The following is a 19,194-nucleotide window of genomic DNA, read 5'->3' on the forward strand; positions in this document are numbered from 1 at the left end:
CATAATAACCAGAATTATTTCTCAACTGTGACGAGTCAGTGATGGAAGAAGGGAGTCATGTTCTGGAGAATTCCACCAGCGATATTTCCCCTCATTCTTCAGATAGAGCAGTGGAGCCACAGAGGCACTCGAGGAGTGGCTGTGAGGAAATAGAACCAACCATTCAGCAGATTTATCTAAGTCACACACACGGTTCCACGTCATCCTATTCACCAGAGCCACTGAGGTACACTTCATCCCTCTGTAAATGTCTCTTCCCCGTAGCACAGAGCGACAATTCCCAGAATTTCATCCAACGTGCTATTGAGGATAATCACAGTTGTAGTTTGGAAATACTCAAATAGCATTTATAGAATACTGTAAAATTCACAAAGTGAAGCATAGGAATCCACGCTAAGGAAAACATTAATTTTGGACAAGCTACTTCTCAGACAGAACGACAGGATTTGGAGACGCGGGAGTGAGTTCAAGTAATAAGAAACATCTCACTGGGCATGTTCGTAGTCCGGCTCTTGGAGGACACCTGCCTGCTCTGTGTGGTACCATGCTGAGGGCCCCAGGACCTTCCCTTGTGATCAAGAGCAGGCCTGGGGAGAAGGGTCATTCAGAATTCTGAGCTAATTTGATGATCCAACCCCTGGGAGATATGTTAGAAAGAATGAGCACTTTCTTTGTAACCCTAACTTGCACCAAGCACTAGTTTTGTGCCCTGACTGGCTCAGGAACCCCTGGAAGGGAACCTGAGGCTTGAACTTCAGCGGAGTCTTGAGCCCGGTGCTTGGGACTGTGCTGCAAGTGTGCGCCCAGCCACAGAGCTCTCCCTAGCTCTGCCAGTGCAGCTTTGGCAGCCCCCACCTTCCCCATGCCTTGGGTTCAGGGAAGACATTTTTAATTCATGTGACATAAAATTCATCCTTTTAGAATACGTTCAGTGGCTTTTAGTGTATTCACAGAGTGATGTGACCATCATCACTACCCAATTCCAGAACATTTCATCATCTCAGAAAGAAACCTCATGTCCACTAGCTATCACACCCAATTTCCCTCCCTTCTTCCCCTCCAGCTCCTGGCAGCCACTAATCTGCTTTCTGTCTCTTTAGATCTGCTCATTCTGGACACTTGTATTCATGGAATTATATATGTGACTTTTGTGACTGACTTCTTTTCATTTAACAGAGTATTTTCCAAGTTCATCCACGTTGTAGCATGTATCAGCACTTCATTCCTTTTTTATAGCTGAGTAGTCTTCCGTTTTATGGATACACTGCATTTTGTTCATCCCGACACATGCTGTACAATAAAGGAGAATTTGGGCTATGTTCTGAGTTGTGCATGAAGCCTACAGATGATTAACATGTTTTCCATTTCCTCATCAAATTAATGTTTTAGGATGATCACTATGGCAGACCTGTGAAGATCACAGGGGCAGAGAGGAAGGATGATGTGTTTTGGTCATGATTCTACTCCATAGGAAAGAAATGCCAAGGTCACCTGGGACTCTCTGTGCCAGAAGCAAGCCGGATCTCTCTCTCTCTGTCTCTGTCTCTCTCTCTTTCTCTCTCTCTCTCTCTTCCTCTGTCTCTCTGTCATTCTTCCTCTTCCAGTTCAAATGGTAAAGCCAGAAAGCCACAGGCTTAAAAGAGCAGCTCATCCTGGGGGCCAGATCCCCTTGGTGGTTTCAACCTTGTCTCATATTTCTCCTGGCAGCTCTTGAAAATCAGCCGACCACACTCCTTCCTGGAATGTGCATGACTGATAATTGCCTCTTGCACAATTATCTGCCAAACCCTGTTGCTAATGAAATGAAGGATTTAGTTATCCTTGTTAGTAATAGCCTGCACCGCACAAAGACCCAATATGGCATCCATGAGGCTGGCAGGAACACTGGGGGAGGCACCTGCCCACAGTCCTTATAATTAGCTCTCTCATCTCAGCTAACTGGGGAGGGGAAGGTTGCCAGAGGTCGCAGGGCCTTAGCCTGGTCCCTGCACCTTCCCCACAAGTGCTGGGAGCATCTAAGGGCAAAGCAAGAGCAGACCAGAGATGAACTTTCTGTTTGCCAGTTGTGACCCACTAAGCCTGGGGCTGCTTCCTCCCAGCACCTGGTGAAGGAGGCCCTGAGGGACTTGATGATATCATGCCAGGTTCCTGCCTGCCATCCAGGGAGAAGTGTGGCTCATGGCAGACATGGACGGCATGGAGGCATCCTGAGCGCCCCCTCCTGGGACCCCGCTGCATGGCTGCTCCCTTCCTGGTCCCTAAAGAGCACCCTTTCCTTTTACCACAGTGCCAGACATTTACTCCCCCCTCCTCTCAGCACAACCATCCAGCACTGCTCGGGTGTCCTGTGTGCCCAGTCTAGATCCTTGCCCATTCTTGCTGATTTCTAGGAAAGAGGTCAGGAAGTGGCCTGATCAAGGCAAATAGAGACAAATATGCATAGTTATTTGAAGAAAATTGTGTTACAAATACAAAAGTACACACACACACACATACACAAATGTTCTCCTCATCTGGTCTTCTGGAAGATTCTATTCAGGGGTAACTTCTCAGGCTGGGAAATAGCTGTCCAGAGTTGTGATTGGAAAATGTGCTACGGGACGGTCTTGTGAAATGAGCAGATCTGTTCACCTGACTATTCCCAAGAGAGTTAGGCATTGGGGTCTGTTGGTGGAGCTGTGTCTGTACACTGACCTGGCCTCACCCTTCTTACTGGTTGTGATTCTGGATAAGCCACTTGATCCACAGCAAAATATAGTAGATGCTCAAAATATGCTTGTATAGCTATGTGTTTATTTATTTTGACAGCTACCAGCATGTCACTTTCTAAATATTTTGAGGGAACTTACAACAATAATCATAAAACAAAGGAAAAACTAAATTATGTGAGAGGAACACAATGTGTGAAGAATAATGAAGTTAAAGATGAGATTAGTACCTGAAAATTATTGTGGCCCAAGAGGCTGCACATTTAACCCTGAGAGGCACAGCCCTTCCTAGTTTTGATAGAAAGAGACTTCCCTGGGTTCTGATCAAGGGGCTCTGTGGAGGTAGAAGGTGGTGGGCCCTGATAGCGGTCCCTGGAGAGAGAGAAGGGCCCCTGAGGACTACCCTCCTTCCTTGTTGGTACTTGTCAATGCAAGCCAAAAAACTATCAGCTGATTTCACTATCAAGAGTGAATGTTTTCAACATTTTATACAAAGCAGCGATGGTCTTCTATTTCAACAAAATCCAATGGGGCAGCGGGTAGGGACTCTCTTTGGTTCAGATGGGGCCGGACACCTGGCCATTTTCCTAGGCCCCTCATTCCCTACACAGGGACTGCTGAGCCACCTGCACTCTGAATTCCAAGGGTCTGGAAACCCCTTCTCTGTTCTAGGTGAATGGATGGACATAAGGAAAGAAAGAGGGAGAGAGGGAGGGGAGTGGGAAAGGATGGAAGGAAAGGAGGAAGGATTTTTATTGCTACTTGTGTAAACTTGTAGGTAAGAACCAACAAGAAAATGTATACTTGGAATCTGGTAAATCAGGACTTCCTTTTCTTATGCATCAAGACTGCCCTTTGATTCTTTAAATCCCAATAAAACAAATATTGATATCAAGAAATTGAAGAGATAGTATGGTGCCCTTGTAAGTATATGGGCTCTGGAAGCAGACTGCCTGAGTTTGAATCCCGGCCCTTAGCTGGGTGATATTGGACAAGTTACTTAGCTTTCTGTGCCTCAGTTTCTTCAACAGTAAAAGGGGGTGTCAATAGTATCTAACTTGCAGGGTTGTTGTGAGCATAAAACGCACTAGTGTGGATGTCGCTTTAGAATCGTATTTGATGTGGTGATGACCTAACCAAGGTTGGCTGTGGTTATGGGTGTGTAAGTGTATGATTCCTTGCCATGCCAATTTTTCACTCACACAAACTTCTAACCCTCAGGTAGGCATCCTACTTCACTTCAGGACCCCACAGGTGGCTTGCTGCCCCAGCAGAGGTGGCAAAGGGCCAAGGATTTTTCCACAGGCTACAGTGAGTTCTGTGAATGTGGTTGGTTGGGCCAGGAAATGGGGAGGCTTCTGTGCCTTTTATTGGTTTGCTTGGGGAAGACTGACTCTGTGGAGGTGTCCAGGTCCAATCTTATTTTATAGTTCTGGGATATTGATAGACAAACTCCTTCCTAAACTGTATGACCTCTAAGTCCAGAGGGTGTCTGCTGGGGAAGACAGGTGATCAGTGAATGCTTTGTTCAGAACAGTTTCCCAGGCTGGGCTTGGGCAGAGAACCTTGGATTGCAGGGGGTTTCACCTAAAGTTCTTGGTCCTGTTCTCTGACCTGCTTCCTGGGGATACAGTGGCACTGCAGGGTGTCAGGTGTTCCACAGAGGATTTTCCAGGGGTTTCCCATACCAATTTAAGGGACCAGATGCATGTCAGGGTTGGTGGTATGAAGACTCAAGATGAGAACTGGCAAGAGGGGACCGCCAGAACCTCCAGCTGGGCAGGTCACACCACCCTGACATGCTACTGTAGGAGGTTCCCATGGGTCTACCAGTTTGTCCAGTGTGGCATGTTATCTGTTCCTGCAAGGACTTGCTATTTGCTTTGCAAAACCAAACTCTCAGGCTGAAGTCAGTGGTTCAAATAGTGCCCACCATGGAGGCTGAAGAGAAAAGGAGGAGAGTGAGACTTGGTGTCAGAAGAGGGACTTCCATTTGAGCAGGAAGTGGAGAAGGAGGCTGGGCATGTCAGGGATATGAGTGTGTGCTGGGGGAGTGAGGAGACCAGGTTTGGGGAGTGGTAAATGGCATGTGGATCTTGGATGAGGAGGGTCTGCCTGGAGCAAGCCCCATTGGGATAGTTTTGACTTGATTCCCTGGGAAACAGCATGGATCTACTGGGGAGGAGTTCACACGGAAGGGCTTGTCTTCTGGCTGAGCCTGGCTGGGAACCTTTCCCAACAGTGTCCAGGGTAGTCAGAGTGTGGTCTATAGCGTCAGTGCAAAGGTGAACACATATAACTCACAGGTTGTGACCAGGTGTGCTTGCCCAAGATGATTATCTCTGCTGAGTTTTCCAGCCTCTTAATCCTTCTAGCTTTGAGCATGTGATCTATGGCTTACATAGACATGACTTTATAAGACGTAACGGGACCACAGGGTGCCATGATGTCAGAAGGAAAAACCAAGGGACTGAGGTTGTGACCCTGTGCTAGAGTGCTTGCCTAGCACGTGTGAGCCACGGGGCTCCATCCTCAGCACCACATAAAAATAAGTAAATAAATAAAGTTATTGTGTCCATCTATGGATAAAAAAAAAAAAAAAACATTTAAAAATTTTTTTAAAAACAAGGAGAAACAGAGGCACGGTATTCTAAAGAACCTGGTTCTAGGAACTACCCTTAAATCACCATGGAGTGAGATTTTGGGTAGGGGCTGCTTGGGCTCCTTCATTCAGCAATCTGGCTTCTAATATTGGTTCTTTCCATCTCTTATAAGACGGGTGGGGGAGAGTGTTACCTAAGAAAAGATATTTGGACAAACAACCATTTTAATCACTTCTCGTTGGTGCAGGTTGGCGGAGGTGGGATGGGAAGAAGAGGGTTGCTCCTGGGGTTTCCAGTCAACCGAGTACTCCTTTAGACCATCAATGAGGGAGTGAGAGGACTCAAACGACTAAGAAAGATGCATAATCCTTCGCCATGTGGGAAAGAGGCAGAAGGAAGAAGAAGACTTAAACTTGAGAGGGGGTGACCAAACCTGGTGGAGGCTCACAATACCCACGATACCCCAGTGCATGCACGCTCCTCTGATAGGAGTGCCTTTGGTAAGAGGGCAGGGTGTGGGGCCATGGATGGCAAGGTCACCTCCCTATAGTACTGACCATCTGAGTTCCTCCTCTCCCCTCTGGGAGTTGACGCCATCACCCCTTGCCCCATGAGTGACCCTCTCCCTCCCAAATGCCTTTTGTTCTTTCTCCCTTGGGCTGTGTGAAGGGCAAAGTGCCCAACCAGGAGACAGACATGGATATGTGTGCTTGTGTGTGCATGTGTGTGTGTGTGTGTGTGTGTGTGTGTGTGTGTGTGTATGTATGTATAGGGCCTGGGGCTATAAAAAGGTCAAAGCACAGGAGTAAGAGCTTCTGGGAGGTGAGGCTGCCCTTCAGTCAGCTCTACCCTGGAGCCCAGAGGACTCTTCGCTCAGCCCCATCAACAGCTTGCAACAGCCTGAGCCGCCAGAGCAGCTTCAGTCACTGACCGGAGGAGCCAGGGACAAGCCGCATGAGTAAGTTAGGCTCTGAAGGGCTGGGTGTGGCTGGCTCAGTGAGAGGGTGGCAGAGCCAGGGATGCTCAGGAAGAACTGACCCTGCAGAGTGGGAGAGGGACATGGAAAATGGGAGGTCTTTGTGCCCTCTGTCTGTTGCTTGATGCACAGTATCCACATCTCTGTCCCTTGGGCCCTGCATTTCAGAGGCCACTGCCAAGGGCTTGGGATTCCAAGTGGAGGAGAAAGGGTGTGAGGCCTGCTACAAGTGTGGCCAGTGAAGTCTCCTCAACGGTGTATGGTAGGCGGTCATAGCCAACATTTGAAGGCAAGAATGGAGGGGTGGTCCTGAGGCTGGTGGTCAGGCCAGAGAGACTGAGGAACCCAGGTTCCATAGGCCCTCAGTGGGTAACAGTAAGTAGAGAGGGTGTCGGTTTTGGACAAGACCCAGAGTTTGCTTCTACTTACAGGTGCTCATGATGCCAGGACCCTGGAAAGTTCTGGAATAAAAATACATGGGCCTTGGGCAATGGAGGTAGGAGACGGTATCATGTAATGAAATATTTTATTTTTTTCTCTTGGCACAGCCTTAATATCAGATGCTTGGGGAGCAAGAGGTGGGGACGAATGGGCCTTGGAGCTGGCTGAGGGGAGAGCTCTGGCAGGTGGTCATCCAGCCGGCATGTCACCCCTCCCCTTTTCTTCTCTAGATGCAAAAACAAATCCCTGGTTCCTGGTGCCCTTGCCACTCCCTGTCATCCTCTTTCTTGTTCTCTGTCTCCTCCAGGTGATGGTGGGCTCCCACTTCATGACCCAATGGGACTCTGTGGAGCTGACAAAATCCTTTACTTCCTACAACTTGAGCCTGGTGCTTTCTTCATGGTATATTCTATGAGGTAAGGCTGCTCAGGGGTCCCTGAAAAGTTCCAGAGTTTATTTCTTCTTAGGCAGCCCAAGGGATAAATAAAGCCATGAACTTCTGACACAAAAAGTTCAAAACCTAGGTGGGGATGTAGGCAGGAGCTGGGATTCTGCTCCATCTTTGACTTCCCCATCCCTGTTACCAACTTTCATCCTCCATTTTCTTGAATAGAAGAGCAGAATTCATATAAGAACCCCCTCACCCCCATGCACACCACCTCCTGTTTCTATCTGGGCTGTTAGCCTCTGCCCAGCTTTCAGAGCCACTAAACCCAGTGTTCCTTCCAGTTGCCTGGCAAGTGGTCACTCAGCAAATGACATTGAGTATACACTTTGTGCCAGACCGTGCTAGGACCTACAGAGAAGGTATGCCTGCCCCTAAGGAGCTCACAATTTAGAAACAGATGTTGTTAGCAAACAACAGAGAAGATATACCACGGACAGGTAGGAGGGGCAGCGAACCAGTCTCTGGGCTAGGAACTGGGGGTCCAGAAAACTTTTGGAGCAGGTGGTAGTAATTAGTGCTTGTTATGGGCAAGGAGCTGCTCTGAGCACTTTATGAGGATGCTTTCATCTGATTCTCTCAACAGCACTGTCAAGGCACAGAACCTAGTGACTTTAGCAGGAAGTGGTAGAAGCAGAATTCAAACCCACTACAGAGCTTGCATCTTCCACCCCAGGGCTCCCCCACTTGGTGAGCCAGCAGGGAGGGGACAGTAGTCCAGCCTGAAGAAGCTGGTCCTGACAGCTACCCTCCTTCACCTTCTCTCCGGAACTTTCTTTATTGGCTCATCTTCAGCCCATCCTCCACACTACCAACAGAAAATTCACTCCAAACACCAAAAGGATCTTACACTGCCTGCTGGGGACTCTGATGGCTTTCCATTCAGCCACGGCTGTGACTGAACTTCCAGGATTGGCGCATGAAGACTTCGTGGTCCTCTTTGGCTTCAGCCTCCCTCCCGCTCCCTGTCAGCAGCCCTCACCTAACACTGTTCACCAGCCTCCCCCACACAGCTCTGTGTGTTAAGGCCCCAGACCTGGGCTCATTACTCTTTCTTCCAGTCTGCGTTGCCCTTCTCCCCTGACCCCCTGACAAATGCTCACACATCCTTTAGACTCAGGGCAGTTGTTACCTCTCTGCAAGCCTTTCTTTTCCTCTCCCAGGCCTGGCTGTTTGTTTCCTTTCTTAGGTTCCCACACTCTTGCTACAGGCCTCTATCCTCAGCAGCGGAGCTGAGACTGGATCCCACTCCACCAGCTGCTAAGCTCTGGTCGGTGACTCTCTTCCCAAGTCCACGTTCAGGGATGCCATGCTAAATAGCTTGAAGTCAGCCACAGTGGTGGTATTTACATTGTAGACATTCACAGACACCACAGCTCGGCCCTTCTTCCACCCCCACGGCCTGTGGAGTAGGCGCCTGACTCCCTGACTGGCATATTGTCTCCTCCCTAACTACAAGTGCGCCGAAGGAAGGGCTGTGTCTTACTCCTATTTTTTAAAAGACAGGCCCAGCAGGATGTCTGGGCTCAAGTGAGAAGTACTGATAACTTGCCAGACAGGAGACTTTCCCTGGAGGACTTGTCACTTAGTTGTGGTGACAGTACATTCAGCTGCCCCCTCATCCTTTGAAAACTGCCCTAACCCTAACCCTATGTCAACTTCCCACTCAGAAGCCCTCAGGAGCTGCCTCTGCCTGTGTGACCGGAATGCAAAGCCCCTGGAGGCAGGGATTTTTGCCTGCCTTGTTTTGACCCTGTGAATGGTGCTCAGCATGGAGAAATGATTAGTGCCACACTGTCAGATCCATCAATGAGTGATAAAATCCAAGTCCCTTAATAGAACCTTCAAGGCCCTTCTCTGGACTGCTCTACTCTCCCTCAGACGCTGTAGTCGCTTCCCCTGGGTAAGAATCTCCACTAGAGTTCCACTTATCCTCTCGCCAGACAACAGGGTTAGGACCTGATTCCAAGCACCACCATGGAACTGCCTCTCCTTCCCCTCCATTTGCCAAAGGCCTTTTCACTCTCCAGTCTCTGCTGACTTTCAAAACTCGCTCTGTCTTCTGTGGCAACAGCCTTAAAGATTACGATTGCTTTCTCCGTCCTTCATGGGGCTCTGGCCTCCTTGAGGGCAGAGCAGACATGTGGATGGCCTTGGGTTCATCCAGGCCCTTCAGCACCTAACTTAGTGTCCTACGTGCAGTAGGTACCCAGAGTGATCCATATTTGTGGTCTACATTTGCTCACATTAAAAAAAAATAGACTACCAAGATGTGTGCAAATCCTAGCCTCTGATCTATCTACTCCAGGGAATAGTATGCGTTAGCAAAATCTTACCTACTGTCACTCGGGGTTGGAGGGGGATGGTGCTGTGGGGAACATGACCAAATCTGGAATTAGCCTCACTGGCCCAGGTGTCAGTCTTGTGGTGGAATGACCTCATGACTTGATATTTCCCTTTTCCTTCCAGCTCACAGCTGCCTTGATCCTAGCTGAATGTAGCTTCTTCTGCCAGCCAGTGAACTACAACCAAGCAAGCTCAGGGTGAGGGTACAGCAGGAAGTGGGACAATTAAGGTTGAAGAGAGAGGGTTGGTGGGAAGCCCTTCATATAACAACTGGAACTGAACCAAGCGGAGTCACTGAGCATTCTGACAGGAGGCTGGGAACTGGTTGGTTAAGAACAGGCTTTGGAATTAGAGGACCGCAGGCCTCAGTTTAGACCTCAGATCTGCCAGTTTACTGACCATATGACACACCTTTTCTGGATCTCAATTTTCTTATCTATATAATGGGGATAACAACACAACTTTATAAAGGGAAACTTGAAGAAAAGATTGAATTAGACAATGTATGAGTGTATAGTGCTGTGACAGGCACATATTACTGATCTATAAGTGGTAGTTATTTCATTATTGCTAGCTGTTCTCTGTTTCAACTGGGAGCAGAACAAAAGGCTTCCTGGCAGCAAGAAAGCTAAGCTTTGACAGGTCGCCGAGTAGTGATATGGATGTTGAGTCACTGGAATTCCAGCAATGAGCTAAAAGTCTTATCAACTCAAAATATGGCCCACGAACCAGTAGCATCAGCATCACTGGGAGCCTGTTCAAAACGCAAAATCTGTACCCCACCTCATGCCGCAAGCACACCAATTAAAAATCTGCTTTCCAATAAACAAGATGCCCCACTTAGGATTGGACTGAGCGCTTTGGAGAGTCCTGTGACCACTCCAGTAGCTTTGCCCGCTTCTTCCTGGGCTAACAAGTGTTTACCTACAGACGGGTAGGTAGGCACCTTGGGAACAGGAAGTGTGCAGGAACAGTGAGGGCTGAATCCTGCCCTGTGCGGCAAGCTGTGCCACCAGCAGGACCACAGTCTGACTGAACTTCCCCTTCCTGCCCAGAAGATGGCGAGCATGTGCTGGTGGTACTGCTCAAAGTCTACTGAGTCTCTAAGGAAGGTGAGATTCTCCAAGCTTTGGCTCCCTTACAGTTCTATCAGCCAGGTCTGGGGTGGTGTTTCACCCGCCCAGTGTGAATGCTTTCCTTCAGCATCCCTGTTGGATGAAAAGCCTTGTTTCCAAAACCTGACTGAGGAAGGATGCTCAGGTACTGAGGCAGCATATCACTGCTACAGACTCCCATGAGTCCCCACTGTTCATCTATGCACCTGCATGAAAGTAGTCATATGTCCTCAATAGCAACCAGGTTCTAGGTTAAATTAAAATCTAAAAAATGAGAAATTTTTCAAAAGTGATATTCTACGGTGAGGGTCATCAGACAGCAAAAGCCATCCTTACATGATAACGAGAGAAAGGAACCCTGTGTGTTAATCTAAAGAGTTTGTAGGACCTAGTAGGTCGAGATCATAATGGGGGGTAGTGGTGATGAAAAGGTGCCCAGTCCTCTGTCCACTGCCCTGGGTGGCAGGATAGGATGTTGGAAAGAGTCCAGTCTCAGAAACCCACTGCTCCAATCCGATTTTGGCCACCTATTCGTTGTGTGCCATTAGGCAAATTACTTAACTTTCAGTGCCTCAGTTTCCCTACTTGCAAAGGGGATATAAAGGGAGTATAAATTGCATATTATTATGTAGCATTTAAATGGTTTTTGATATATGTAAAGTACCTGGCACATAGTAGGTGCTAAACAGGTGTTTGATTATTGTTTCCCTTTAATTTTAATCCCTCCTTCAGAAAAGCAGGCAGAATCATTACCCTGTCCTTTCTTTTTCTTTTCTTTCTTTATTTCTATTTTTTGGGGGGCTATATTGAGGATTGAACTCAGGGCCCCGCACACACTAAGCAAACACTACATTGGCACGATACCCTGAAGGAATACCTGAGGTCCCCAGAGAAGACACCAGAGAAAGTCTCCAGAATTGACACCCTATTTTCTTCCTCTCCAGATTTTCTTTATATTACAGAAGAAGCCAGATTCACTTGCTTACCTTTTACTGGTGGGCTGGAGTCATATATATGCCAGGTGGTTCAAATTGTCGACACAACCCTATGCAGGCCTTTGTGGGGCGGGTCTCTGATGGACTGTGTGCCAACTTGGGAGTACAGTCTATGACATTTTTCCTCTGAGGTGCCCTTTCCTGAGGCCATGAGGCCAGAGCACTGCTCCCTTTCTGCCTCTATGGCTCCTCAGAGCCTTCTAGATGCTCCTCCCTGGGGTGGTGCAGGCAGCTGCTGGGAGATGCTCATCCCACAGCCCAGAGTGGACTTAGGGAGGTATAAAAACACCCACTTAGCACCCGGCTTCCCTGGGCCTCCATCATCACTTCAGATAGCTCAGGCCTGACCTCCTCCATGTGAGACCTTCCCAAGGATTTTCTCAACAGGGTTTGCAGGAGTGATCTCAGGAGACTGGAGGATGGGAACATGGAAGAGGAAACCCTAACCACCACTGGGCCCAGCTCCACTTACTTTCCTCCACCTATCCACCCTACATTGCAGCTTCCTCCATCAGGATGCTTCATTCTTTGGCCCACATCTTCATGCAACTGTACTGAGGACTGGCCAGCCTGGGGCCTCACGTGTGGCCCTCCCATGTGGAAATGACATTCTGCCATCTGTTGAGAAGATTTTGAAGTCTCCAAAGGCCTAAGCTGAGTCCACCTCTATTTTTGACTACACCAATAACTTGGTATCTGACCTTGAACATCTAATCCCTGAATCTAATCCCTGGATCTTTTTTAGTCCCCCAATTTACAAGTGCCTCAGTGGCCTTGCAACCGTAACTCAGTGAAATGATGTGGAACTTTGAGCAAGTGACTTCCATGCTCTGGTCTCAACGTCATCACCTGTAGAATGAGGGGCTCAGCTAGATGACCTCAAAGCACTAATATCCTGTGAGTCTGTGAACACCCATTGGTCACATGTGCTGGGGTGCCCTGATGGTGGTGAACCTGAGGTGTCCCTCAGGGGATTGGGATGGACTAGGTTCATCATCAGCACCAGTAATGACATGGCTAAATGGGAGTAAATGGGGAACCAGACCAGTAGAAGGGTCAGGAAGACTCCCAAGTGGAACTGTGGACTGGGCTTCATCATTCCTCCTCTTCCTAAGCTGTTGGAAGCCTGCCCTCTGCTGAGACAGAGGCCCAAGACAAGAGGGACCAAGCACAGGTATATTCTCATTCCTCAGTCCTGCTTCTCCCCTCCCTTTTCTCCCATGCTTTCTTTTGTCCATGATTAGTTTGTGGTCATGGCTGCCCACTCCTCCTACAATCTCTTCACCCCAGGGCTTCAGCACTCTTGTCCTTACAAGCTGGCCTCATCAAGCTTTTTCTCAACTTCTATCACCAGACATACCTGAGGGACAAGCAGGAGAAGCTGACTTAAAGAGCAGGACTGAGCACTAAAACTAGTGGAGCTGTCCCTAGACAGAAGACAGTATGGCTCCAAGCCCACCTGTGCTAAGCAAATCCCTCTAGGACTATATTTCATCCAGTGAGGGAAGGAGAAAAATTGCCTCCTTTCCAGAAAGTAGGCAAGAAATGGGTACCAGCATCCTGTACTCAGTTCTGTGAAAACACTTCTCACCTGGACTTGTAACTGTCTGTGCATCTCCTTCCCCTACTTGATCTAAGCCCTTCATTGGCAGGGATTGTCTTATTTCCAGTGTCCCCCACACCTGACATGGAGTCTCAATAGATGTATCTTTTGATCCTTGGATTCTGTGACTGGCAGTCGTGACCTCTGGTGAAGAATAGGCCTGCAAGTGGAAGAAGTCAAGGCTGGCTTGATGATTAACCTTATGGTGGGAAACTGTGAGAATCTCCAAGAGCCACTGCGGGTCTGTTTAATCTCTGGCTGTGTAAATAGCTCCCTGTGCATTTCTTTTTGTTTACCATGGCTTCCTTTTGAATTTACATACTTGTATAACTCTGTGCATGTGTGTGTGTGTGTGTGTGTGTGTGTGTGTGTGTGTGTGTGTGTGTGTGAGAATGGTGTCAGGAAAGGGCCATGTGCAAATATCTAAACAACCATTTTCAAGTACACAAACATGTTACCATTTGTGTTTCTCTCCATTGGTGTTGTTTATTTGTCTTTTCTCTAAATCTCTGGAAGTGCCATGCTGGCAAATAAAAGTCATTGAGATCAATGATTCTCCTGTCCCAGTGGGAGACCTGAAATTCCACTGACAAGTCTCTGAGTATATGTTCTGCTAAGAACCTTCAAAGAGGGACAGGGATGAAGGAGACATGAGTTTAAAAAAATGGGCATAATCATATTCTTCCAAAGGGGAATATAGGACTGAGATCACATAGTATGGCAGAAGTGAACACTTACTCAACTGTTTAAACCCAGAGCTGGATGGGGCCCTGGAAAGCAGTGAGCCTAGGAATGGTCTCTATGCTTCCAGTATTGTTATTTTTCTTTATAATCATTTCCCTTGGCTCTTTTTAGTTTGTAGATAAGTTCTTATTTTTCAATGCCTCAATGGTTAGGAAAATTAAAAAACTGCTAAAGATCACACAGTGCTATTTGAGGACCATTTATTCATTGGGCACTCTAGTTAATCAGCACAAGGCCAAGACAGGGCTACATACTATAGACAGAATACTCACAGAAAATTCCCCATAAGTTACACAGGATGTAAGCACATCCTACGCTTTACCAGCACAGATTGAATGCCTTCAAAGGTGGCTGTCTATTTCAAGGAAAACTTTATTTTTGTAAACATATAGGAATAAGTTCTGTTTATTTGCTTGGCAGCCATGATAAGGGGGAAATTAGCCATTCCAGAGTTTAGAGCTAATATTTCCAGTGCTTTGTGGCTGCCTCTGCCTTACTGAGTAGCACAAAGGGAAGTGACCTCTGCTGGGTTACACTGAAATATGACTTTGGGGAGGCAGTGTGGTAGACAGGCTTTGGGGAAAGCTCTAGGTTGTAAAAACTATACCTCTGGTTATCAGTGTAGGATGATAGTGTGAATATTATAACAGAAAGCTAGTGTGTTTGTCAAAATAGTCAAATTTCCTCACTAAAATTGTAGAAGTTCATCTCTATGAACTGCTTTAGATAATGGTAAGGAAGGGTGATGACTAGAGTTTTAAAGGCTCACCATACAGGGATGAGCTATCGCCAGACAGTGCCCATTTGCCCGGACAGGGAGACCCAGAGTAGCAGGTGGGACAGCAGAAGTTCCACTGATGGAAGGGGAGCTGCCCTTTACCCTTGTCTTCCAGAAGGGTCCAACAACTGATGATTTGAGGTCCTAGCTATCTCCTCATAGATCAGGGTACATCTAATAGACAGGAAGAAAACCACACTAAACGGAAGAGTTTCATGGTACCCTTTCAGTTCATTATTGTGTGAGAATACTCCCTCCCTAGGTTAGACACACTTCCTCATCCATTCAGCTGACCACATTGTCCCAAGGATTACTGCTGCCTGACCAGTTGTCTTGGAGCCAGGAGTCCGAATGGCAGGTCATTCGTGCCTTCCCTCACCACCCCTTTCTCTCTGTCTTGCAGTTTTGTTTATAAACAGAAGAACTTTCTTGTAAAGAAGCTAACCTCTGTCATTTGTCTTCGGTACTTGAGTAGTTGTGTTGGTTAGCTTTGTTTTTCTATGACCAAAATACTTGACAACTGTAGGAAGAGAAGTTCATTTGGCCTCATGGATTCAAGGCTTCAGTCCATGGACGGCTGTCTCCATTGCTCTGGGTTTGAGTTAGGCAGAATATCATGGTGGAAGGGTGTGGTAGAGGAAAGCTGCTGAGCTCATGGCAGCCAGGAAGCAAAGAGAGAAAGAAAGGGTCTGGAGAGAAGATAAACCCTTCTAAGGCATGCCCCCAGTGACCTGCTTTCTCTGACTAGGTCCCACCTCCCTGTAGCCCATTCAGTTATTAATGGATTGATGGATAAATACACTGATGACATCAGAGCCCTCATGATCTAAACATGATCTAAACATTAGTGTTTTGGAAATTCAAACCCTCACTAATAGGATCTGGGATAGGAGACCAAAGGGATACATTTAGTAGATATAGAGAGGCCAAGGGAATAAAATCAGGGAATATTTATTTAAAGCAGACCACACTAAGCCATCATCAAATCAGAAACTCACATGCCTGGGAGACATCTCTGGAGTCTCAGAACCTCTGAGTTCAAAATCCACCCTCTCCTGGCTAAGAAAGAAAGGGGCTGCTGACCATCTACTGGTGGCTTTTTCATGTACGGAATTCAGGGTGAGAGGTGCTTTCAGCTCTAACAAACTCTGACAGAGTTGGAATAATGACACATGGTCAGTAAAAAACCTTCTTTAAAAAACACAATTTAGCAAATGCAATATTAAACAAAAAGGTTGCAAATCCCAATTTTGGAAAATAATTATAAATAAAAATATAAACACAGAAATGGTAGCAAGACGCTAGGTGGTGAAATTATGAATATTTTAATTTTCTTTGTAGTTTTCCTCTTTTCTACAATGCCTATTTTTTTAGCCATAAAAATTTAATATTGCAATGTGATGAATTCAGGATACCTGGGCTATTTTTTTCCTGAGAATTATTGAAAGGTTCCTTTGATCTGCTTATTAGGTCTTCATTTTTTACATACAGGGCATACTTGACCTCCCTTTTGTTCATTCTACATAGAAATATTGAGGACTTGCCCTGAGTCTGGTATTAGAGACCTAGACAGAGACCAAATCTGGTTTCCTTTGTAAGGCCCCTAACTGCTTAAAAAGTCACATCTACTGCTCTGGGAAAAGTTAGAAAGAAAGTCAGTCTTATCCCAGTGTGGGAGCGAAATCTTTGAACAAAGATTTAAACACAGTGTCAAAGTGTGATTGTTGGGCTCCTTACCACCTGGACCTGATCCGGTTTGGAGCGAGCCAGTGGACCTGATCTAGAATGGAATGGTGACTCTCTCTTGGGCTGAAGGGAGCTCCCAGGACACCAAAACATCAGCACACATCCAAATGCAATTCTAAAACTCCTTCTTAAATGCCACTGAAATATTAGTTATTTTTAAAATTATCCACACCTAAAAAGTAACTTTTGCACAGGTCATGGGCCCATTTTGGGTTCATAGAAAGGGCTTCTTGGAGTAAGAATCCAAGGATGTTAGAGAAAAATTACTCAATGATATTTGTTGAAACCTGGCAAGAAAGACTATTGAGGACATCAAAGTAAGGACCACTGCAATGGGGTCCTGCCCTGGGGGAGACAGAGCAGGCGCAACTTCAAATACAGGATGGGCAATGGGAATTTATAGCCAAGGAGCTGGGTGGGTATCAGTGAATGGAAAATGACTAGGAGGCAACACCTGGAGTAAGGAGAATTCTGGCTAAACTGACATAATAGGAGAGTTCTGGTAGGCGGACCGGGGTGATCAGACATCACTTGGGAGATGCTAGAGGATTAGGAACTGATTAGATACGGAGAATGGATACTTTATGTTATATTTTAGTTTTCTAAAACTGCATTTTACATAAGAAAGTGCACAGATGAACCCAGGAGAAGCCTCGGAAGCTTAACCAAAGTTTGGCCAAGCAAAGAACCTTTACCAGGGGGAGCTTTGAAAACACTCTTCATATCTATTGCAAAGGTCCAGCAATAGTAGTGAAGGGTGGCAGTCTTTGAACTAGCTCTTTCAAGTTAAAAATGACCTTAGTATCTAAAAATGTTTCTGATAAATGAAGAAAATGTTCTTTTTAGGTAAAAAGAGACTTGACCAGATGGCATACTAGATGCTGAGACCTTGGCACATAACTTCCTCTCCAGGGCTCTGCGTCCTAGGACTGAGTCAAGGTGCAAAGAATATCTTCCCACAGGACCATTTAGATATGCTGGATCTGAATCCCAGCTTGTGATAAAACTCATCCATCTGGAAAAAATTGATAATAGACTACAGACTTCTGTATTCCACTACTTCCCACCCTCCTGTGAACTTTTATGCAGATTAAATTTACCATTTAGCTCTGTTGGAGACTATCAAGATAGGATCAGGATGGGAAAAAGTAGAAAAGAGAAAGACATGAAGGAAAGAATTTAAATAGCCTATTTTTAAAAAGAAGAGGGGGGGAAAATGGTCTGCATCTGGGTCCAGATTCTCAGGGCACCACAAGAGAATCACAAGGGTGTCTCCCAGACCTCCAGCAACAGATCTGAGGACAGAAGCCTTACAGAGACTGTTTGAGCAGCCCCCAGAATTGCACTGCCACATCCCTGTAACTAATTCCATATTGCATATGCCTCCTAGCATTCCTGCTTCTTTGACAGCTGGTTTCTGTAACTGGTCTCAAGGCCATAGATGTCCTACAGAAACTCCTCCTCCACTCTCTTGTGAATGTCTATGCCCTTTATGTTCAGTCTAGTGGAAAAACATGTTTCCTCCATGTTCCTTAAAATTAATTTATTAATTAGCTCACTGTTGCACTTTAATTAAACACTTGCATGTGTATGAGGGGTACCTCAGTATACCCTAAGATGTTACCTTACGGGAGCATGTGTGGGGCCTGAAAGCAGCATAAATGAGAAGAAATATTTAGTTAGAAAAAATTGGTTTCTATATTTAAGTTGCAAACCTTATGGCTTGTGACAATGTGAACTCATTGTACGGGGCTCATCCAGAGTTTCAAACAATCGCTGTGGCATCTTTGCGAGGCATAAAGTCAGCCAGGCTGAAATAAATTTCCCAGAATTCCTTTGCCTGTATGTTTCCAGTTAGAGTGGGGGATGACAGTCATTTTTGCTTGAGACCTCAGGGCAGAGGTGAAGCCTCAGCTATGTTATTCTTTACTTTTAAAAGGTCAGGGCAGGTGCTTTTGCAGCTCAGCACAATGCTGCTCATCATTTTCCCCTGGAAACTTCTTCAGACTCTGTGTCCCAGGCCAGGCATGTGCTTAGCTCCCAGAGAGGGAACCAGCTCCTCCTGCAGGGCAAGGACCTCATCAAGGCTGGTAGCACAGGAAACAGAGTTGGGCTCCATTGTTCCTGTGGATTCAAATTGCCTTTGCCTTCTCCCACTCCATAGCCATCCTCCCTTCCTAGCTGCCTTCCCAGAAGACCTTGAGCTCCAGCACCAGATGTGAAGACAATAGCCCCACAGAGACCATTCAACCAGCCCCCACAATTGCAGAGTCAAGACCCTGTAACTAATTCCTTGTTACACATACCTCCCACAGGTTCTGCTTCTCTGCTTGAACCCTTGCTGATACAATGTCCTTAAGGTGCATGTCAATGCCACAAACTCCCCACAATCCCTGGAGAAAAAAATGGAGAGAAATTGTCTTGAGGCAGTGTTATAGTTTGGCTCTCAAATGTCCCCCAAAGTCTCATGTGATGAAGGCTTGGTTCCAGTGCAGTCGTGCTCAAATTGGGGCCTCTGGGCAATGATTGGATCACCAGGGCTCTGACCTCATGAATGGATTAATCCATTGATGGATTCATAGCTCCGGGGACTACTGGGCTGAGGCGGACACTTTAGGAGGCAGGGCCAAAAGGGAGGAAGTTAGGTCTTGGGGGTGTACCCTAGAAAGGATCCTGGGGCCCTTTCTTTCTCTC

The 19,194-nt window shown here is 46.6% G+C and overlaps 1 protein-coding gene across 3 annotated transcripts in view; it reads left to right on the top strand.

The window, feature by feature from the left end:
- KCNA1 (potassium voltage-gated channel subfamily A member 1) overlaps positions 1-13,168 on the top strand; it is a 103,812-nt gene extending 90,644 nt beyond the window's left edge. For all 3 annotated transcript variants that reach the window (XR_013763967.1, XR_013763968.1, XR_013763969.1), the window contains 4 exons: positions 6,103-6,269; positions 6,719-6,783; positions 7,036-7,144; positions 7,969-13,168. The gene's annotated coding sequence lies outside the window, so the exon portion shown is untranslated. The remainder of the gene's footprint in view (positions 1-6,102; positions 6,270-6,718; positions 6,784-7,035; positions 7,145-7,968) is intronic.
- The last annotated feature ends 6,026 nt before the right edge of the window (positions 13,169-19,194 follow it).

Source organism: Sciurus vulgaris (genome assembly GCF_902686455.1).
Source record: "Sciurus vulgaris genome assembly, chromosome: 5".
In the NCBI taxonomy this organism is placed as follows: domain Eukaryota; kingdom Metazoa; phylum Chordata; class Mammalia; order Rodentia; family Sciuridae; genus Sciurus; species Sciurus vulgaris.